Source organism: Microplitis mediator, chromosome 4, assembly GCF_029852145.1.
Source record: "Microplitis mediator isolate UGA2020A chromosome 4, iyMicMedi2.1, whole genome shotgun sequence".
In the NCBI taxonomy this organism is placed as follows: domain Eukaryota; kingdom Metazoa; phylum Arthropoda; class Insecta; order Hymenoptera; family Braconidae; genus Microplitis; species Microplitis mediator.
The window spans coordinates 8,454,826-8,480,067 of record NC_079972.1 but is presented as its reverse complement, the minus strand read 5'-3'; the positions used below and the strand labels follow the sequence as shown (position 1 = coordinate 8,480,067).

Here is a 25,242-nt window from a genome sequence, read left to right as displayed (position 1 = left end):
AAACAAAAGATTCAATTAAAACCCTGACAAAAAAAAAAGTTCAAACAAAAATAACAACCTACTTCATCTCAATTGGAGTCGCAATATAGTAAGTAGTTAAACAAGAGAACAGTGCGGCATTGTCTGACTTGTCGAGTCATCATGTACATACCACTTGCTCGGCCATCTCAACTTTCACTTTCGCTCGTTTATTTTCTCCTCTACCTCTTTTTATTCAGCAAGAAAAAATAATGAAAAAATTACTCTATACTCTTTTACACTAGTAAAGTTCAGACAAAGCTCGCTATAAGCAATCCCGTTATAAACAACTTCTCTTATCGTGCTTATCATTACAACTTTGAAGCTTCCCTGTTCTTTCGGATACTCAAATTTTAAATCTTGACGCTCGTTATAAACATCACTCACTTTTTGTTTAAAAAAATTTTTTTAAAACACTCAATTTTTGTAAGTACATGATATTTTAATTAAGGAACATTTGCATGTAATTAACATTGATTTGTACAAAAAATATCACTGATACACTAAAAAAATTTGGACTCGGTGTAGTGTAAATAACTCGGTGTAAAAATTTGATGTAAAAATCACACCAAATATCGTGTTAAGTTTAGGCATGTAAATGGGTAATTTATGATAATTTTGCGGTCAGAAAAATAATCATAAAAATATTGAAACGCTCAAAATACTATTTAATATCTACACTGTAAAAAATTTTTGGTGGGAAAATGGTCTCCGAAAACTTTCACGGTCTGCTTGGTGTGAATGGGCGGTGTGAAATTTTCTTGGTGTAAAATATCAAGCCGTCTACTTTTAACACGGTATGAGTGTTTTCTTTCACACCGTTCGGTATTATTAGCTCAAATATTGTCAGATAATATAATCTGTAGTTAAAAATTTTCAACTAATATATGGGTTGCAGCACTAGTAAATCATCATTATTATTATTATTGATGTAGATTATTATAAAATAAAAATAAAATGCCTAGTGTCGAAGTAATCGAGAATATTAAATAAATAACTTATACATTTTCACCGTTGGTGGTGTGAACGTTCTAATTTACACGTTCAAAAATTTAACACTGTGCGTCGTGTAACTTTCACATCGGCAGTGTTGAAAATTTTAACACCAAATCATTCACACCACACTACGGACTTGAAATTTTTTGCAGTGTGAATAAAATGAATATAGTTATCGATTAAGTAGTTAAATTAACCAAAATTAACGAGTAACACGAAATAGTTTACAAAAAGTAGATCACACCGTGTTAAAATTCCACGGATGGATAATTTATACCGAGGATTTTTTACGCCGTTATTTCATACTACACGGCCGTCTAAAGTTCTCCAAGGCCATTTTTACACCAAAATTTTTTTACAGTGCACACAAAAAAAAAACTTCTCGACTGAAGGTAAATATTCTTGATTCAAGAAAATTTTTTCGGAGACCTAAATTTTCTCATATAAAGTAGAAATCTTTTCCAACCAAGGCGAATTCTCTTGGCTCAAGAAAATCTTGACTTGGTTCCCGAAAACGTTTGTCTTCAAAAATATTTTCTTGACTCAAGATATCTGTTTTTTCTGTGTGTAATTGGTCTTTTTATCAAAATTTCAGTCGTCGTTAATAACGAGCGACTTGCAATAATTCATATACATTACGCACACATGTAGAAAGTGAACCGAGAATTAAGATAGAGAGGGTGCCTAAATCTTTGATTTTTCTAAGAATTTTTTTCCCTACGACACCTGACGATATATTCTCATATATTTCTTTTTGTCTTCCATTTAATTTTTATACATCCCCTTCCAATACTCTCCCACACACACACTTATATACAGAAAAAAAAGATTTCTTGGAGCAAAAAACTTTTACATGCTCCGAGACATTTTTTCCATTACGAATTGAAAACCAAAAATTATTCTAGGGGCAAGAAATTTTTTCTATTCTTCAGAAAATTTTGGTTTTTAATTTCTAATGCAAAATATTTCTTGCGCCTCGAAATTCTTTTTTTTTGTATCCGAATACTTCACATATTGATAAATATTATCTTTCATCATAATCATACTTCTTCTCAATTTATCTTGACAGTTTAAACAAAAACTTGTTTCTCTTTCTTCTAAGCAACGTATCGCTACCACTACGCCCGCGAATATAATACGATTTGAAATTAAACTTCCGTGGCACGCTTGGCATTCGAATAATGCGAGCGGCTGCCTAAAACAGTAAAGATATTACGTATTATTACGGCGTGCCAACGGGCAAAAGATAGAGGAGTGGGAGTGAGCTTCGTTGGGTTCAGTAGCTCAAGTATACACGCTGACTACTGCTATGGCTACAGAGAGTATCCTAAAGTCTTGGTTGCTGACGTTGCTATGCTAACTGAACCGGATCATCTTGGTTGTTGCATACGTTTACTATTCTTCGTGACCATTCTTTACTTTACTTTGCTTGCCCTTTTTCCTGCTTACCTCTTTTTTTTTTTATTTTTTATTTTTCTCTTGATTTTAGTGCACCTTAATCTTGTTCGTTAGGTATGACGAGTATATTTACGCACGTTCGCGGTCTCATTTTGAGCGGAATTACTCGAGAGAAAATTAACTTACGGGACTAGCAGCAACTAACTTTGCTACCGTATTACTTATGTAAACTACCAATGATTCCATTCATGGATTATATAATTTTATATAATATAATAATAATAATAATATTATTATTATTATAGAGGGATATGAAACTTGAATTATTCCGAATAATGTAATATATCATGTCATGTATTAACATCAAGAAGTGACGTTATATATGTACAGTGTGAAGATGACGAGATGAAAAACAAAAGATCTCAAGTGATGCATGTTTAATGGGATAGTAACGCTTATACAAAGTAAAATGAAGAAGACACTTGAGTAATGTTTTGACGACGGGTAATTACACTCAACAATTACTTTGTGTAATTTTTTTTTATCTTCGTATAAGTTATATCTAATTGTTTTAATTAGATTTTTTTTTTTAACTCAAAAAAATTTCTACAAAAAAGTTATTTATTTGTAAATTATTCAAATTTTACTTTAAATTTATTATAAACTGTGAAATACTTACAACTTGAAAAAAAAAGTTTAGATCTACAGAAGTCAAAAATACGTATTTTAATTAGATCTATGCAGATAAAATCTAAAAATGGCAAAATATCAAATTGTAGAAATTCAAAATTTCAATTTTAAAAAAGATTTTGGGAGCTTGTGAAAAAAAAATTTGAAAAAAATGTAGATCTAAAATTTGAAAAAATATATCTGTGATTTAATCCTGTTACATCTACATTATTTTTTTCTGGAAAGTAAAGGAAGTGCAGGCAGAATAGGACCAGCTGGGCAAAACGGATCCAAAAATTTAGTAAAGGAAATTTTTTTATAAATTGGACAATCACCATTTATCACTCTTATCGTCATTCGAGCACAATTTTGAGTCCTAGAATTTTTTTCAAAAAAACTTCTTTTTTTTTCTAAAAATTTTTCCGAGAATTTTATTTCTTAAAAAAATTTTTTAAGATGATATCCATTCTTTATACAAATAATTTGCTTACATTAGAAACTTATTATTTATTGAATAAACTTAAAGGAATGATAAGCTTTAAAACTCAAAATTAATATCGAATATAGTAATCTAATCACAGATAACTTCGATACCATCATCATGATCATCAGTACATGTTTTATCGGCCCACTCATTACAACTTTGATACTGAGTCTAATTCAGTAGACCCAATATTCGTTTTGCCCGCCCGGAAAAAAAAATTTTTCGATGGCAATTGAAAATCTGATTCAAATAGAAGCCCAAAAAAAAGATCCGTTGAATTTGAATTCACGGAAATCCATTATTCCCTTAACGGTCTAATTTTGTCCGCCTATTCTCTATTTATATTTAAAATAATTTTTTCCATATTTAGTGTACTTAGAGTACACGATGAGAAAATTATTGAAAGTATTTTCATAAATACTAGAAATTATATTTCAACAATACAGTGTAATTATAAAATTTAAAAGTTTAAATAAGAAAATTAAAAGCTGCTATACAACAAAACTACAATATTGTAATGCAAATGTATTGACTATTGACTAATAACTGTTTATATAAATTGTCGTACGAAGATTATTGTTTCAGATGTTTTTCATTTATTGTAATTATTATTCATTATGAATTTAAATTCAAATAGAATAACAAAACATGCAGAAAGTCTTCAAGTTACCAAGTTTTGAGTTACGTAGCTTTGACTTAAGTCAAAGTAATTACGGTACTAATTTCAGAAATCTAACCTGCCATAAGTACGAGGACTTCCTATCAATTATTCTCACCTAATCTTAACAAATTATTCTAAATAATCTTGTAATGTTTTTTAATTATATAATTTATTATTTTTAAAATAATAAAAATGAATTATTTTTAAATTAATTAAGAGCCGCGGTAACGCTCAAACTAACTTTGAATTTTTGAAATTACGTGGCGGGATAAGCGAGTGTCTTCTAATATACTTCACCCACTTATGAACTTGAGAGTTAAATTTCATTTACCATAAGCTAAAAATTAAAAAGGTTTTTAATGAAATTTCTTTTGGATATAAATGTCAATGACTATGAATCTAAATCTGAATTTTATTTCTTAACTAAACATTCAATGTGTTGATACAGCAGTAGCTTTTTTTACTCCAGTAACTTTTAATTACAGATATTTCTGATGCTTTTATTTAATTGTAATAAAAACAAATTTTATCAATAGTCAATAACTATTATAATTATTCATATGAATAAATTTACATATCAAAGATTAAAATATTTTGCATATTTTCTTTTAATTGATTGTAGTAATACCGCAATAAAAAAGTGTGTGTAACTAATTATCAAGAATATATGCAATAATAAAAAAAAAATTTTGTATTGTGATGAAAACATAAAGAGAGCTGGAATTCTACACGGAAAAAACAGAATATTAAAAATTAATAAATAATAGTAAAAAGTGGAATCTGTTATCAATGATTAGTACTATTATGTACTTAATGCAAAGTAGTTTACCAATTTGTGTAGATTCCGAAAAACTACTATCAATTATTTCAAAAAGGAAGTAAATATTATTACTTTTAGGTATAATACGTGACTTATTAATGAAAGTTAATTAATTTATGCCATAATCTATTAAAAAGTAATGATTGGTAAAATTAAGAATTGGTATCTTAGATATTGATTTTTCCAGCCGAAAATTGCAAAAGTTACTAACTTTTATTTTATAAATTCGATATCACTGATCAATTATTAGCTTAAAATATCATTTATTAATCATTATAAATTAATTTACTATACACATAAATCGAATAAGTAGTAAATAATAAAATAGAAAATTAGTATAACCAGATACTGATTTTTTGCTCATAAAAATACCGAAAATTTTTAACTCTTATTGTACGGCTCATGATGCGAAGCATCAGAGAGTGCTTTACGATCGAAAAATTTTTTTTTTATAAATTCTATCCCATTAACTAATAATTAATATAAAATGTTATTTATTCGTTATTATAAATTAATTTATTATATACATATATTGAATAAGTGGTAAATAATAAAATGAAAAATTAGTATACTAGATACTGATTTTTCGCTCATAAAAATACCGAAAACTTTTAACTCTTATTTTATAAATTCTATTCCATTGACTAATAATTAATATAAAATGTTATTTGTTCGTTATTATAAATGAATTTATTATATACATAAATCGAATAAGTCGTAAATTTTTAAAATTTTTCTATGCTTATTTGAATAGTAATAAATAACTGTAGATACCAATTTATCGATTCTTTTTCATATTAATTTTAATATACGAAATTACAAATTTTTCTCTTCTATGTGTATCAAATTTTAATATAAATAATAGCCATTTTGTAATATATAATGATTCTGGTTTGATATTAGTATACAAATACACTAATTTTAAGTCAAAAATAAACTACAAACTATTAAAATTTTGAGCATCATTTTTTTCCGTGTAGTATTTACTCGAGTTGTGTTTTTTTTTTTTTCTCAATTTTTCGTTTTCTATGGCGACTAATTACTTTTGTCTATAATATTTGTAATTAGTTAAATAAATTGATATACTAATTAATTAGTTGAGTGAATGCGGAGCGGATGATCTTTTATTTGTTTAGTCCCTGATAGTTTAATTATTTTATATATAATATGTATAAATATATCATCATTATGATTATTACAGTTCTAGGGAAACATTATACATATATAAATGTATACATTTTATAAAGTGATCTTGAGCTATTAAATTTGTGGGTTTTCCATCTTTCTTGTATTTATATTCTTTCACGTCTGCAAACTGTCAAGGAAAGAGGTTCTGAATATAATTTATATGGTGCTGAATTGAAAATAATCCTGTGTTTAACAATAAATGAAAAAAATTATTTAATTGATTTCATTTTATTGTTTTATGCTACCGAACAAACTATTTATTTCCTCCGTTAGAAATGTAAATTATAAAATTTCTTTTATGTAAATAAATTAAAAAAAAAAATGAAATAAAAATAAAAGTTGAAATGAAAATTTCTATGGTAAAGTTTTCTAAAAGAAATAAAACAAGTTATACATGAAAAATAAAGAGGAAAGAAGGGAGAGAGAAAGAGAGAGACGGAAAAAAGAAAATAGAATTAAAGTGTGAGGGTTTTAAACGTTTGCTAATTGGTTTCTCTGATTTCAAGAGAAAACGATGTGGATGGGTAAAATTGGGACGATAAGAAAGGAAGCGTAAACGAGTTAAGTTAAGTGTGAGAGAAGATGAGAGCAAGAATATCTGGCTGTGAAGGCGATCAGGTTGGAATTCGGAATAGAAATATAGAATAGAATCCGGTTGATCTCTCACTGGCTGAGTGGAAATGAAAGCTGCATGAGCCCTGAGGGGCTATGGGAAAGCACAAGATTATCGCAAATTTGCAAACTATATACATAACTATATATATAATAGATATATATCGTACTATTGAGAAATATAGACCATAGAAGAGACAGAGCTGAAGGAGAGGATGCTAAAGTATTAAGTATCGAGATTTTAGATATTATCTTGATTCTACAGTCTGAGTTACATCAAGTAGCACAAGTCTCAACAGGATGCTTGCAACGCTTTACCGGAAAACACCCGAGCCAAGAATGTAAATCACGATTACAGGAAATCCAACAAGTGATTTTATTACCAAGATGGTTCCTGTTTCCGTTTATATTTCGATATGACATTTCCACTTTATTACTAATCGTAATAACTTTTAATTATATTGACAGACTGAAAGAAACTTTAAAGAAAATTATCTAAATAAAAAATGATTTATATTTAAAGAATAAATAAATATTATATAAATATGTATTGTTTTTTCAAGTCATTGAAAATAAACAGACGTATATATTTTATACGACCATTCACAATTGACGATAAAACTGTTGAGAAAAATGCTGGAGAAAGGTTGATAGCTTAAGGCAACTCTGATTCAAAAAATAAGAAAATAGGAAAAGAATTGGAAATACAAAATAAGAATAAAATAAATAAATAAGACCAAAGAATAAAAATAAAAATTATAGTGCAATAAGCCTGCCGTCAGAGACAACCGTTACTCCTGGGGCTATCCATTACTTAAAAACGCAAACGAACAGTAGAGTTAATATGAATACACGGCGTAGTTATATATTTAGTCTAAGGCGTTTACCAAATTAAAAGTTAATGTAGTATAAGCGATTCCATTGCGAAATTAATTCATGAGCCAAGTTGTGGGTTATTTTCACACACCCAAGCCACAATACAAACAACATTCACTGGGGTTTGTTCACCTTTTCCTACTTCATTTTGTACAACACATTTTATCTACATATATATATCAAGCTTGTTATAAACTTAAATTACGTTTAAAGTTTTCCTAAAATTTTCTATACAAAAAAAAAATATAAAATATATATTATCTACTTGAGATAAAAATTAGTCAGAGGTTGGTATTCAATTAAGTATAGGATATTTTATATAAAACCACAATTGAAATGGCCATACACAACAATATATATATATATGTATATTTATGTAGGTATATATAGAATTGTCGTCAGTTAACAATTCGCGGCGCGTCGCGTTAACAGCGTTACGACAACAAGCTGGAGTTGTAGAAACTTATAACGAGAAAATAATGAACCCCAGTTCACGGGGGCCTGCTTGGAATGCGAGTCGATGCTCACTCTGGTCTCTCTTCCCACCGCACTTTCTCTCTTTCTCATTCTCATTCTCATTCTCTCATTTACGACATTACTCCTTCACTTACTCTATTTTCCTTTCTCACGCGACGAATTTCCTTTAGTATACCATCTACCTTTGCTGAGTTTCTCGTTTGTTATATACTCTTATTCTCAGATTCTCTTGCTCTCGTTTCTATTCATCATTACAACGAAACCCAGCACAAGAAACGCTAGGAAAACCTATACCAAGACTGCAACCGGTTTTCCAACACCCTTTCAACGACAACAACCAACCTCTTGACGGTCCTGCAACCACCATTGTTGCTTTCAACTTTTTTACATAAATATTTTTCTCACCATTCTTATTTTCCTTTTTGAGAATTTGCTTCTTTTATATATTTTATTATTTTCTAACTGCGGTTACGAAAGTATAGTTCGGAATATCCACTTCTTGATTCTTCTCTCTGCGTCTTTACTTTGACTGAGGCGCCTGCATCTTAAGGGAGGGGGGGGGGGGGTAGGGGTTTAAAGGCGAAAAAAAAGCATATTTTTGTGATTTTTTCCCGGCGAGATGAGTAATATAATTTCATTAAACTTAATCACATATTATTGTACAACTTATAAAGAATATCAGAAAAAATTTTCAACGAAAAATATTGATTAATAAACTGGTGACGTTGAATCTCCGGAGGCGCCTCGAAAAAAAATCGTTTTGCGGTGAACATCATAACTCGTTACCGGATCATCGGAAAAAAAAAAATTAATATGCATTTTAAAGTTGATGTATTTCTCGAGGTAACCACGAAGAGTTTTTTTTTTTTTTTTTTTTTTTCGATTTTTTGCAGCACTTGGAAGTGAAAAACGCGATTTTAGCTAAAAAAAATCGCGGTTAATTTGTTATTAAAAAATAGAAAAAAATGAAAAAAAAACTCTTCGTAGTTACCTGTTGATTTATGTGAAGAAGTAATGTTCAAATTTTCAAAGGGATCGGTTCAGTACATTTTGAGTTATGATGTTCACGGACTTTAAAAACAACGTTTTCGGGAAAATCCATTTAAAGTTTTTTATTCGTGAAAATTTGAAATAAACTATCAATCAAAGAATATGAATTTTTATACTTATATTGAGTCATCAGTTTACATCCTTTGAAAGACACACAGCCGGAAAAAGGGATTCGGAAGAACAAAGAAAATTGCAGCTGATTTCTACTAGGGGTATGTAGGGGCAGGTCGGGCAGGTATAAAAATCAGGTATACTGGCCGGTCATTTGAAACGCTGTAACTCCGTTAGTTTTACTCGGATTGATTTAAAATTTGTACACAATATTCTTGACATATTGTTCATTCAGAAAAAAAATTTAAAAAAAATTTTTCTAAAACAATTTTAAAACCCTACCCCTCCCCCCTTAAGAACCCGGTAGTAGCTCATTAGATTAACGCTAGGTGGCGAACAATTCTCACTAGAGAACTGATACTTGAGCAGAACAAAATACTGTCCGTCTTCCAAACGGAACCGTCTATCCACTATACACCGTAAAAAATCGGGAGTGAATACGGATTTTTATTTCGATCCGAATTCACTCCATCACTAACATTTTGTTAAATAATTTATCACACTCCAATAATAACAGAAGCCTTTTTGTGAGGTTAACATGTTAAAAACTTCTCTTAAGACATTATTAAAAACTCTTGAAAAAAAAAAAAAATCAAATATTCAAGTATGTTTATTTTTCAATGTATATTAAAGTGTCTTGACTAATATTTTTTTTTATTCTACTAGATACGTATCCTCATGAACGGATATTTGAATTTCGTGAATTCCAAGATACCAACTTGTGTATCCTAGAAGACAAAAAAAAAAATTAAATAAATAAATGGAATAGAGAAAAGGAATTGAAACTCGGTAGAGAAAGAGAGATAGCAAGAGTCGTATTTATATTGGGCTGGTGAATCGAGTTTGGAATTCCTACGAAAATCTGGCTTTAGACAAGCGAAGACGGTATTGTAGACTGATGCTTGGATACTACACATACAAGCACACTGATACTTCTCTCGATTTGGATCCCATGTAACGCCGTTACGTGACGTTCTACGTGATAGTGGATTGAAACTAAGTTGGACGGTTGTTTGTAGTATGGGAAAACTGTCGGTATCCCTTTCGGGATGGATTACAAGAATTCGATGGGATCAGCTTTCGACGTTCTACCAGATACCTCATCATTCTACCACGTTTCTCAATATATATATACATATACTCATTATATAAAAAAAAAAAAAAAAAAAAACAAATAACAGATTTTACACTTTTATAAATTGAAATTTAGTCCTTCTCAGGCTTTCGTTTTATATTTTTTTCTGGAATGATATGCTTCTGTGATTTTTAATTCCTCAGCATTTTAAAAGCCAATAATTCGCGCGCTCAACTCTCTAATCAAGCAACGCTAAATTATTTTATTCTTTAATAACTCTAACGAATTACCGAGTAAAAAATAAATTCCTAGTATGCTGGCGCATACTTTTAAGTATTTAATATATAATACGTAATTTTAACATGAAACATTTTTTTTAATAATAAAATTAACAAGTGGATAATTAATTGTCGGGTACTGCTGGTGGTGAGGTTATTTAATGATTTCCATTATTAGTTCATATAATCCGAGTCCAATCGTAAACCTATCGGTGCACATCTGTTGCCCATACCCTCCATTTAGTCTAATATTGCAAACTCGGCTAAAAGGCCTTGTGTAAAAAATCTATGCTCACGTTTTTTTGTATGTAGGGACATGGCACGACTCACAAAATTTTTGAGTTTTATAAAATTTGAAAACAAATTTAAAAATTATAGGGGGTTGCCACGGTGACGGCCGAAAAAATAAGTGATTTTCGGGAATTTTTTTGACCAGAACAATCAATAAATATGGGGATCGCGGTTTTTTTATTTTATTAAGTGTAAATATTCAATATAGTTTTTATAAATTTTTATTGGAAAATATTGAATCATAACAAAGTTATCAGCGTTGCTTAAGAGTCTTCAAAGAAATTCCCCCTCCATGGTTGCATCGATTTCTCGAAAACGGGTTATCTAAAAGAAAAAAAAAAATTGGCATCAAAATCTGTGTGAATATAGTTATCGTTGTGCGTAGCCGATTTATTTTATTTTGATTTTTCACAAAATGGCGAATGATTGAAATTTTTTTCGTTTTTTCGCCTCTTCTTTGTAGTCTTAAAAAATGGTAAAAATAAAAATTTAAAAAATCGGCTACGCTGAACCTTATCTATTGCAAAGACGAATAAAACAAAAAAACAGTTGAAAATCGGTTGACAATTGCTCGAGTTATCGATGCAACGAGTTTGAAAAAATTCGTTTAGAGAAAAACGCGTTTAAAGTACTTTAAAAACGTTTTTAGTCCATTTTTCTTACTATAAGATTATATATCTTCTGAAATATTTATACTTATATAAAACTATCGAGTCCTAGACTATATGATGGTTCTTCTTCTTTATCTTTATTTAGACTGGTGTACTTGATTTTTTTGAATTTTTTAATAGCCCTTTTCATGCGTTAGTGTCGCGGTCAGCGCAGTAAAAATAGTGTCGGTACTCTCACTAAAATAACTATAACTTAATCAATTTTCTGAATTTTGACTCAAAATTTTATACGCATATTTTCGAAAGTATAAATTTATGTATCTTGCTCTGGAGAAATAATTTTTTTATAACAAATATTGAAACATAATTATAGATTCATCAAATATAAATAAAAAAGAAATGTATACAGTAATTAAAACTGAAAAAAATAATTATAAAACAAAAATTTCTAATAACTTCTTTGCAGTGTCCCGACATGCCCCGTATTTTTATAAATTTTTTTAATTGGCAAAAATTAATTACTCGCTTAAGTATCCCGTTGTGACCCGGTCTCTCTTCCATACGTTTTTTGTGAGGATTTTTGCTCAATAGTTCGTTCTACCCATGATTAGCCTTTTTATAAAACCAATTAAATAAATGAAAGAAAAAAATATTTTTTGATAAAATGTAACGAGATTGGACACAGCTTCCACTACATCATAAATTAATGAAATTCTGTGATGTGCGACCTTTTTTATATTAGTTTTCGAATCATTCTCTCAACTTTTATATCCTAGACTAAAAATAATAATGTTATTTGTTGGCGGCTAGATTTTTTGCTATTGACATCCCTCAAAAAGTTGTTGTAATAAAGTAAGACTGCGACACTTTACTTTTATAGGGATCACGTTGTTTTCTACTCCCATGGGCATCGTTTTCTTTTCTTTCATATATTTCATCCCCTTTAAAAAGAATACAAGTATATATATATACTTGGGATAAAGCTTTGCCAGTGAAATATTTTAAACTTTTCAAATTTGCGGACTTATTCTTACACACCCTAGTTATATATTTCCCAAACATAAATCCACTTATATCTAGAAGTAAATATGATTTCTGTGTACATATGTACTCATATGTAAAGATGACTCAAGGTAAATTTAAGCGCAACGCGTGATTTCAGAATACGAGAGATATCGTACGGACGTAAAATTTGAACGAGATTCGTTTGAATGCATCGTATAGCCTGGGGCAGCTTTAATGCTTCAAGAAGATGATGGTAACCTGAACTTGGACCATTCTCGTAACTCAACACCGGTGAATACGCCGTTTCTTAAAAGTGTAGACGAGAGTAAAGTGAATGAATGTTCCATAGTGACGTCAAGACTCTCAGTAACAATCCGACCCTAGAGAGATACCGAACGTGATTGGTTTCAGCCTCAGGGGAGTGTTGACCTCCCAAAATAGTCAGACGTCCTTCTCGTGTCAAACTGCCTCGTACTATTTATAAATAATTCCCACAAGGAATTAATTCGAGATCCCTTTCATTGGACACTTGATCGGACATACATCAACTTGTTATATAAACCTGTTCGTTATATCACATCTCGGATCTGTTTGTATCTAGGGAATTTAAACATCAAATTTTGAAGAAAGAGTGAAAATGGAATGAAATTTTTACATATATTAAGAAAAATTAGTTGATGGTCAGAAATTTTTCAATGACTTGAATAATGATAAGTTTGGTATGAAATACGTGGAATTTTATGAGAACATATTTAAGTGGATTACATAATAGATAGTGTAGTTTATTGCAAAATAAAAAAAAGGTGTAAGTCCATGTTACCCCGGTATCAAGGTTGTCGGTCTAAATTTAACCTCGAAAACGATGTCAGAATAACACCGGTAACGGTGGTGGAAAAGAAGTGTCTTGTTTTTGAAGTATCAGAAATCGAATTGTATTTCAAATGCAAAAAAAAAAAATTATGTTTTGTTTAAAAAATTAATAATACGACAAATTTAAAAATTCATGGAGAAATCCAAAGAATATTTGCCCACAATGTTATTGTATAAAATATGAGGAACAGATTTTTATGATTCAAATTTCTGCAAACTAAATCAGCGAGAAAAATGAAACTAAAGTATTAATGATTAATTTATCATCTTAAAATCAGATATTACCTCATGAAAAATGTCAGAGTTTTAATAAAAACAATAGTAATATTGTTCCTAAATATTTAATTTGATAAGTGATCAAAAATTTATGCAATTTTTCCAATTTGATAAAAGTGACATTGTTTATTTTATAGGCAATAAAATTGTTTTTATCTCAACTAACGATAATTTCGTGATTTTAACGAAATATTATTTTTGTTTTTTTTTCTGTTTTGTAAATCTTAAAACACTTATGTTCATACTCTCATACTCCGACTGGAGTAATTTTACTCCCCATGTACACCGTTTTAATACCGGTTGGATACCACCGCTAAGTAGCACCGCTGTACTGGTATGAGTTAATTTTAACACTGCACCGGTGTTAAAATAAGTCCATTTAAACATCACTTTTTTACAGTTCAGGTATACGTATAGTATAACTCAGAATCTTAATGCTCCAAGTGGCTTTGATTACTCAACCCATTTGCTGTGTTCGTAAATCGACAAAAGCCGTCTCAACGTTATTTAAGTGTACAAACTCCAAGTTAGAACGACAGATGAATCGCATACTACCACCCTAGGCGACTATAAGAACTCTTTCGAGCGTGTAATTTCTATCGTTCACCCAACGTTTCCTTCGGCAAACTTTTACGCTTGAGGAATATCCGACATCTTGCAACTTTTCTAGTTTCAATTTTATTTTATACTTTTTTTTTTATCGCAACCATTATCTTATTTTTCATCCTAACTCAGATAATTAATCATCACTCAAATATTTTTCACCATGTCTTTAAAAACTAATAAGTACACAAAAAAAAATTTTTTTTTTTTTCAAGATTTTATTTAATGACAGGCAAATGGAAATTTATGTATTCTACTATTCGGCATTAAAAGTTTGTTTTAGAAAAATAATAAAAAAATAAAGATTTCGCAGCATACACACACATACACACACACACAAAGTACAATCATTATCGGATAAACGTGCCAGTTGTTGAAAGTAGACGAGTATAGTATGGCTTTTCGCGTCCAAGAAACCGAAGATAAAAGCCTTTTTTCTCGTAGACTTTTTCCATAGTTAAACGCACAGCGTGTACGGCATCCTTCACTTGCAAGCCGATATTGGTTCACATAGACGTTTACTTGCTAACTTTAGTGTTGTATCACATGTGCATTTACACATACACATACACACCCACAGAGAAACGTATGTATGTGTATGCTTAACGTAATTCTGCTGTACAAACTCCAGTAAACAGAGATAAAATCTAGACATTAAAAATAAAAAATACTATCACACCAGCACTAATTTAAAACGTAGTAAAATTTTTTTGTTATATTGCTTTATATATTGAAATTTCATTGAACATAAATGTTTTATTTTATTTTGTTTCTTTGTCTTTTTTAATTCTTGTTCTCCAGGTAATTTAAAAAAGACGCGCTCAATGCACCTTGTCAATAAATGGGAGCTTTTATTTTCAAGAAAAATGTGTATACTTGTCGTATATATATTAAAGAAAGACGGACAAAACGAGACCGCTCAGGAAATAATCGATTTTTGTACGTTTGAATATGAAGAATCTTGTTATTTCTGTCATTGAAAGTAATCAAGCCTACACGGAGAGAAAAGAATAGTAATTATTACCATTCTACATGGTAACCATGCTCATTTTCAGTAAAATGGTAAATGATGCTATGTAGAATAGGATACATTACCATTTTTCTGGTAATGATTACTATGCTACATTGAAACGAGTGAAATGGTAAATATCGCTAGTCTGCACGGGAATCAGAGCTATGTAGACTGGTAATGAGTCCCATGCTAGAATAGCTGTCCCTACAGTTTAATAAATATACATGCTATAATATGCGCGAAAGGTTGCGCAGTAACATGCGTGTATGTGTTTATGTATGTGCGAAAGTTGGCGTCATCTCCTTTGTTAAAAAATTTATTAAATCTACAAACTAAACTAAGAAATTGATTTTAATAAAAAGTAAATAATGGTTGATCGAAGTGTAAGTATTTGAACATTTAAATAATAATTTTTTAAACGCTGGATTTAAAAGTTTTAATCATTTCTTTTGTATTTTAATTATAGTACTATATTATTATAATAAACTGAACTAATTTTATTGTTAAAAGTTACTAATTATTAAAAAAATATGTTTTTTATGTTCTAACTTACTTTTAGTCTAAGTTATTGGCCAAAATGTAATTCTAATAAATAAATTATTGATTGTTTATTACAAACCATTTTAATTAATTTAATTATTATTAATTTATAATTAGAAAATTATATAATAATTGTAATTTTATTGTTAAAAGTTAATGATTATTAAAAAAATATGTGTTTAATGTTCTGATTTGCTTTTAATCTAAGTTATTGAGCAAGTTGAAATTCCAATAAATTACATTTTGATTGATTATTAGAAAGCATTTTAATTAATTGAATTATTATTAATTTTCAATCAGGAAATTATATTTCATTATAAGTGCTCATCTAATTATTTCAATGAATTAATTTAATTTATGTATGTGTATTTTAAATAACCTGATTTACGGATTCTATCATAACCTTATTCACTAAATTTTACATAAATAACATAGCAAATATTGCTAGGTAAAATTGTAATCTCGTCCATTTACATAGTCCGCTCGTCAATGTAGAATGGTAATCATTCCTATGCTAGCATAGCCAACGTTACCATTTAGAATGGGGGGGATTACTTTGCCACTTGACTCTCATCGCTAAAAAATCCTCATTTCTATGTAACATAGGAATGATTACCATTCTACATTGGAATCAGATCTATTCTTTTCTCTCCGTGTAATTTCCAGTTGCAATAGGAAAAACGTTTTTTCCCCGGGGGCAAAACCGACCACCAAAAAAAAAGTTTTTTTCTTTTATTTAATAAAAATCACTATAATAAAATTGTTTATATCTAATCTAAGTAAAAAAAGAAATTTGCAATACTGTTTAGTAAGTACAGATGCCGAAAAAAAAAAAAATTATTGAAGATAAATGACTCTTATAAAATTAAAATCTAGCTTAAAAGAAAAAAAATAGATAGGAATGGTTACTGTGCTACACAAGAATGACCGTAAAGTATGTATACATACTTAAGAATATCTATAGAAACTGATCTTAGCATATTGCTAGTTCTCGTTATAATAGGAGTGGATCGATTTTACATACGACTGCGTACTATTAACATAGTAATCATTACTATTTTACACATTATGTCAAAAACACGACTGGTTTTTTTTTATCCTTATTGGCTATCGTCCCTATTGGGCCACGTGCCACTTACTGCTGTAACCCGACTGGTTATACTTTATCGTCTTTACAGTCACCGTTTGCTTACCAAATAATACAGGTTCCTTTCAGCAGTAGATGTGTTGCTATATGAAATAGGTATAGGTGATGTGTGGAGATGCGAAAAACTCCTTGGACAAATGCGTTCCATTGTCGTTCAACATAGTAGCCATTCCTGTGCTGGGCAGAAACTGTTGTTTTCAATCACATGTCTGACTATTGTTTAGCGGGAACTAATTTAGTCAACAGCGATTAGACATGTGATTGAAAACATCCGTTCCTGGCCAGCACAGGAATGGTTACTATGTTGAACGACAATGGAACGCATTTGTCCGGGGAGTCTTTCGCATCTCCACACAGCGTCTATACCTGTTTTACATAGTAACAGATCTACTGCTGAAAGGAACCTGTATTATTATCTAGTAAGCGAACGGTGAATGTGAACACGATAACCAGTCGTGTTTTTGACATAATGTGTAACATAGTAATGGTTCCTGTATTGAATCGTACTCAGTCGTATGTAAAAACTACCCACCTCTATCATAACGAGAACTAGTAATTTGCTAAAATCAGTTTCTACATACTTTACGATCATTCTTGTGTAGCACAGTAACCATTCCTATCTGTTTTTCTCCGTGTAGAAAGACACCGATGTATTTTTCGTGGCCAACAATATATTGAGTCCACTCTCTTAAGGGGTCTACCCTCTTTAGACGGGCAAAGATAAGGCTATTTTCACGAATTTTTTTGACCGGTATACGTCATAAATATGGACATAAAAAGTGTTAGGCCTAAAAAATACACTATTTGATTACACAAGAAAATTTTTTTTATATTTATTTTAATCAGTTTTTATACATAAAAATGAGGGAGAAGACTGGTCCAAAAAAAAAGATGAGTGTGCGCTGTTGATGAAATATCTGGAATGGATGATCTGAAAAAAAAAAAAAAAAATAGTTTTAGATTCAGTAAGTAAATGGCTATAGCGCATATCATACGATTTTTTTTTTTTTTCAAAAATGACAAAATGGCAGCCATTTTTCGAAAAACTACGAAAAATCACGTTTTTTCCGTCGTTCTTTGCCAAAAATAAATAGTTAAACTCAAAATTTCAAAAATCGTATGATATGCGCCATAGCTATAGTTATCAAGAACATGTGGTTAAATTTTGGTAAGGTTCGGTTGAATAGTTTCGGAGATTTTATCAACAAGCCGTCCAAAAACGTCATTCCGAGAAAAACGCGTTTAAAGTTTTCTGTAACGAAAAATCGTGAAAAAATCTTACTTACGTCTAATCAGCGATGCCTGCACCATACATTATGCCTTCATCTTCTTTATAGTGCACATTTTCATCCAAATGAAAATTTTCAGTATGGATAGTATATTATAATATTATACATTTGTCAGTATACCTGAAAAAGGTTGCAGCTGCTAATGAATACAAAGGCAGGTAGGCCGTACCGCTCCGAAAACGTCGTCCAAAAGTACAGTTAGACTGCTCGGATCTTTATAAATTTTCAGTATGATACTTTTAAATATGTATACTTTCAAAAAATACAAAAAAAAAAAATTCGATTTTTTCAAAATTCTAAAGAGGGTAGACCCCTTAAAATGAATCAGTGAAAAGTACTGCAAATCACAGTACAGGGAATATCCACGGCGAAGTAGTCCTAAGTAGATCACTGATTGAATTAGTGATATACTTATAGGAAAATCTGTGCATTGAACATTCACTGCTTGAAGTACTTTTTATTGATTCATTTTAACAGAGCAGTACAAAATTCCTGAAAAAAAATTTTAGCACCCTCAAAATTGTACAAAAATGAGGATAACAGTCGTAAAAAACGGTTAGAAATAATTTTAGGAAAAACATTTTTTTAGGTAGTCTATTTTGTTTCTCCTGTCCCGTTTTGCCCGTTCTTCCCCTATATATATGTATATATCGTGATGTAGAAAAAAATGTTGGTGAAAAAGCTTCAGTTTAACATCAACAACATTAATCTGAAATTTATTTTGAAACTCACTAGATTCTCGAAATAATATTTGACCTAGTATTAATTTCATTGAGATAATTGCATATTAGTACGGTATTTTCTTGCAATATTTCGAGAATTTAGATTATTCAAAATTAAATATTTAAGAGTCAGCAGCAAACGGATTTATAAATAATTGATGTTGATGGAACATTTGTATTACGGTTGCATAATCTCAACACACGTTTGCATGGTTCATTTTACCGATAAATTTATTAACTTATTTTTAAATCTTACTTGAAAAAGCTTTTCGACTAATCATATAATTATGAATAAATATTCAAAATTGCTTAATTTACGAGGATACAGTTAACTCATGTAAAGATGTCGATCCTGAAACCTCTCATTTTATGTTAATTTATAATACTATGAATATGAAATGCAGCTCTCATTCCGAAAAAAGTTTACTTTTTTCGAAATTAATACTAATTGGTTAATCCATTATAAATTAAGTTTATTTTAAATTTGACACGAATATGATTCAAATTGAAAAATCATGTTAAATAATGTTAATCATAAGATGAAATCCAACATAAAATATATAATTCTGACTTCGTTACTTAAAATTTATTCATCACATTGCTCGTGATATTTATGTATACTCGATATGTCAAAGAGATGTCTTGATATTCTTCTTAATGTATAATTATGTATAAATTATTTAATACAATTTAAATATCAGGTCAGAAAATTTTCAGTTCCTTTAACGAAAAAACAACTCCTTTTTCTGGGCTATTGTATCTTGTTATCTTTCGATACAGAAAATAACTGGAAGAATATGGGAACCGAAGGAATGTACATGCATGTTAAAATGGAAAAATAAAAATAGTATACAGTATACTAAAAGAAAAAATAAATTGAATAGATTGAAGTTGAGTGGAAAAAGAGAGAGAAAAATAGAAAAAAAAGTGAGGACGTTTATACGTGTATGGTTCGTTCAACTTGGATATAGAACGATTCAATTGTGGCACAAGTGTTTCCGCCAAAATTGTTGCCCGTTCTAGCGTCCATTCCCACCCTGGCCCATTCCCACCGAATTTTCATGCACAGTTTTGTTACTAACACACACGTGTATGCAAAAACGATTTATCTCTTGGATAGTCGTTATTTCAGTCCTCTCTCGCGTCGCAGCACAAAATTACATTAACATAAACATGATGGTCGACTGGCGCTTATGCATCAAAAGTATATACAATTTGGTCACATATACATTATCTCTGTATATCTTTTGCTGTTGCTTCTATAGCTGATCGAACTCATAATCGTATTTACCATGCTATATATATCGCCTATCTGTGGATGTTATTGATTTTATAATATGTCAATTACAGAAAATGTTGCGATTAATATGAAGTCTAAGTAATGTCAAATATTTGATTAAAATTAATTCATTTAATTAATTATTACCACTATATGTTAATTTCATTTGATTCAAAGTCAATAAATACATACATTTTTTTCTGCACACCTCAAGCGTGGAAGCGCTAAGAATGTTTTACTAACGCGATTGTTTTTGACTATTTCACTCACGCAAAAATATTTTTACACTTTTTCAATTGGACATAAAGTAAGTTGATTTTCGACTAGCATACGGAGAAGTTAATGAGGAACAATTAAAACCTATTGAAGGGCTATCCATAAAATAAGTTTGCCCTTATGGAGAGGGGGGGGGGGGTGTCGCTTGCTGTGTCAAGGAGGGTCGGAAGGTCTGAGAAAATGCAACGTTCGCAGCTCATCAAACAGTTTTGCAAATTTTTCTGTCGATTTTTTTTAATTTGATTATTTTGTTACGATAGAAAGCCATTCGTTTCATATTTGTAAATATAAAAATATTTCTATGTATATATTTCGGTCATAATGGCAGAAAGGGGGTCGAGAAAGGTGAAATTTCGCGTGACATATTTTTTGAACATTCTCTAATGAGTACATAGTAAAAAATATTGTGTATTTGTGTCGAAAACGGTTTGTGTTAAACTAACACAAAGTTTGTGTCACTTTTTGTAACATAAAAAATGTGTTATACACTCTTTATTAACACATTTTGTGTGTTACTGTGGAATTCTTCGCGCCCTCTTGTGGCGATATTTCAACATAATCTTTGTGTTAAAAAGGGGTTACACAAAGTTTGTGTGGAAATTTCAACACAAATTTCGTGTCAACCGTTTTTAACACACAAACTGTGTTGATTTTACACAATATTTTTTACTGTGTAGATTCGTTATTCCATCGATTTCATAAAAATAGATCTTCGTAAACATGATAACTCTCGAAAAACATCATTAATCGGCTTAATTTTTTTTTATTAGATTCGTATTTTTCGTTACAAGAACTTTTTTAGAAATCGCCACCCAACTCCCGTTTGTTTAATTGTAATTAGTAGAAAACCTTAAAACCGATAATTCACGAAAAATTTAGCTGTCATTTTGAATTTTTATACACTGTTAGAAGTATTTATTTGAGCCAAATAAGATTTATTAATAGTTAATAAATGGTTTATTAAATGAGATTTATTTGAGCCAAATAAGCCATTTCTTAATAGTTAATAAATGGCTTATTTGAATAGAAAGAAATGACATGAAGTTAAGGTTATAACCTTGAACGGAATGAGTGTGATTGTTAGTAAAAATTTATTATAATATTTCATTTTTTTTATATTTTTTGTATAATAATTTTTATCTTCAATTAACATTAATTGTGTGTATTATTTTCTTTAAAAAAATAAAAAAAAAATAAAAATAAAACAGTCCTATAAATTATTTGTCATAACCTTACTTAATTAACTTCATGTGTCATTTCTTTCTATTCAAATAAGCCATTTATTAACTATTAAGATATGGCTTATTTGGCCCAAATAAATCTCATTTAATAAACCATTTATTAACTATTATTAAATATTTATTTGGCTCAAATAAATACTTCTAACAGTGTATTATGATTGTTATTTTTTATATTCTACACTAACTACTGGCAGCATCATTTGTGTGATAGTATTGTTGAAAGGAAGCCACATCTAAGAAAAATGCAGGATATTTTATAAAAATTTTAAATAAAAAAAAATACAGTTAGAAAAATATAAAAAAATTAACTAAAAATGAGAAACAAAAAAATAAAAGTAATTATTAACAATGTAAATAAAACTTCATAGTGTGAATAAAGTAGATTCAAATAATAAAAAATAAAATAAAGGTAATGATAAAAAAGTGAAATGAGTGATGGAGGCGTGGAATTTTGGATTTTCCAACATTTTCAGTTTAAATTATTGATATTTTAAGGTCAATTAATTAACGGGTATTATGAATTTATTTAAAACTCAACCAGTTGATATATTATTCAAAAATTTCTGCATCAATCTTCGACTCACACATGGCTGTAGAATAATTCTTTTGTATAACTGAAAAATCAAAATTAAATAATGATTTGTCAACAAAGTTGAATTCGAGACAAAGCTTATTGCACACTTCAAGCGCGAAAGCGCTGAGGGTGCTTTATGATCGCTCTAAATTTTTAAATAAATATAACCGTTTAATTACACGTTTCCTATTTAATTTCATTCCCATGCATACAAACGAACAAACAGGACATAGTTCAGCTGTCATTAACAAATAATTATTATTTTTAAATACTAAATTATATTGAACAATTATAGCATATAAAATGCGATAAAATGTGATGGTAAACTGATGAATTCCTATGGAAAGCCGCCCTCTCTCCTCATCTTCAGAATATTTTATATAAATAATTTAAATCGATATTCTCGAACAATCTACGTATTATATAATTTTATGTATATTGATATCTGTGGAAAATCATTATACGATAAACTAGATTATTAAATCATAAATTACATTGTTAATAATTTTGTTAGATTTTGAAGGAAAATTGTCATGAAAATTTAATCAAATTTATTAATTTTACATAAATATCGATTCGTTTAGATCATATGTCAAAAATTAAAGCATAATCTTCAGCGAAGATGCAATGAGAATGAGACTATTTAAAAATATATGTTTTATATTATTAATCGAGATATTGAGTTGGAATTGAATTCAAGAAATTTTAAAGTACATTGCTAATTTTTCTTTTAAACCTTAATTATAGTTTTTGATGATTGTAAATTTATTAAAGTATTGCTACGACGTTTTTCATATTGAAAATTAATTATTCATGGAAAAAAATTGTTTATAATTAAAATTATTGTTTTTCAAATAATGTTTATGAAGAGAAAAAAAAACAATTATTGGTATGAAATAAAATGAAATATGTGATTTTTATTTTCATGACATTGATGCCTTGGAAATTTATAATTATAAAAAAATAGAGTGTATAAATAAGTTAACTTATTGTGATATTTATATTTTATATTTCTAACTTGGAATTGGTTGATAACTTCAAAGAATTCGTTTTAAAATTAAAAAACAATCTGAATAGTGTATCTTTACATCTGTCAAGTATAATAAGGTATGACAGCGAAAAATCGTAGTGCAGTAAAATCTGTCCAATTTAGCACTCCCCAACTTTGAACTCTTTCCCTATTTCCTACAAAAAAAGTGGGTGTCCGTTTACTGCCCTGTATCCTGTAACGTTGATTCCGGAAATTGCAAGTCCTTCATTTTTAAAGTTAAATAGAATTAACTGTATGTTAAATATTTTAAAGGGCATAGACTTAAATTACTATATACCTACACTGAAAAAAAACGGTTTAAATCCGCGCTGTTCCAGTTTTAAGGTTATCAGTGTTAATTTCAACCCCGAAAACGATGCTAAAATTTCTCTCGGTGTCAAGCGGTGTTAAAAAATAAAAGTGGTTTCATTTTTGAAGTATCAGAAGTCGAAACGTGATTCAAATACAAAAATAAATTTTTTTTTATTTCAAAAATTAATGATACGACAGATTTACCAATATATGGAAAAGTCCGAAAAATATTTGTCCACAACGTTATAGTATAGAATATGGGAACCAGATTTTTATGATTCAAATTTCTTTGCAAACTAAATCAGCGAGAAAAATGAAATTAAATTGTCAATGATTAATTTATCATCTTTAAATTAGTTATTGCCTCATGAAAAATATCGGAGTTATAATCAAAACAATTCTAGTATTACTCCTAAATATTTAATTTGATAAGTGATCAAAAATTTATGCAATATGTTCAGTTCAATATGAGTGACATTGCTTATTGTATAGGTAATAAAACTGTTTTTATCTCAATTAACGATAATTTTGTGATTTTAACGAAATATTATTATTGTTATATTTTATTTTTTTTCTGTTTTGCAGATCTTAAAATACTTATACTCACCCTCATACTCCGACTGAAGTCATTTTACTCTTCATGTAGACCGTTTTAATACCGGTCCGATAACACCCCTACGTAACACTGCTACATCGATGTGTCTATTCAAACACCGCTTTCTTACAGTGTACACACTTCTTCCAAATATCTTCCCGAAGCCGTTATACCATTTATACCCTCCATTTTTACTAAAAATTTCCAGGTAACTGTTTTGCCCCTTAAAAAAATATATGCGGAAGCATTTGAGAGAAAAGACAAAGGCAGAAATACATTAAAAAGAGAGACGAGAATAGAAATAAATTTTCCCGCTTTAATTTAAATATCGATGTTTAAGGAGTTAGAACGCGCTGTTGCCACATCTTTTCATAAAACCATATGAGTCAAAAACAACCAAGTCATCTCATGACTTTCCTTTATTAAATCAGTTATAATTATTTATTTATAAATACGTTATGTTATTATAAATTAAAATAATCAATTTTTACACTTTCCTAAAATGAATCAGTGAAAAGTGCTGCAAATCAGTGAATATTCACTGCATAAACAGTCCCAAGTATACCACTTATTCAATCAGTGGTATACTTGGGACTGTTTATGCAGTGAATATTCACTGATTTGCAGCACTTTTCACTGATCTATTTTAAGAGAGAAACTATCCCGACTAGAATTTTTCACAAGGGCCTGACGAGGTCCTTATCGGATTAACCTTATTTCAAATAAGGTCCCGATCAGGGTATCCTGACGAGGATCTTGATACGGATGTAACGCTTAAGACCCATGAGGTCCTTATCGGGATTGCCTTATCAGGTCCTTACCAGGATATCCTCATCAAATCCTTATCAGGATTACC

At 29.5% G+C, this 25,242-nt stretch overlaps 1 protein-coding gene and 1 long non-coding RNA gene across 4 annotated transcripts in view; one reads left to right on the top strand and one right to left on the bottom strand.

Moving 5' to 3' along the window:
* LOC130666304 (lachesin-like) overlaps nucleotides 1-25,242 on the top strand; it is a 148,002-nt gene that overhangs the window by 34,139 nt on the left and 88,621 nt on the right. The window lies entirely within an intron of this gene.
* The window catches only part of LOC130666307 (uncharacterized), a 137,375-nt gene continuing 123,365 nt past the window's right edge, over nucleotides 11,233-25,242 (bottom strand). For both annotated transcript variants that reach the window (XR_008989654.1, XR_008989653.1), the window contains exon 6: nucleotides 11,233-11,328. This is a non-coding gene — a long non-coding RNA (uncharacterized LOC130666307). The remainder of the gene's footprint in view (nucleotides 11,329-25,242) is intronic.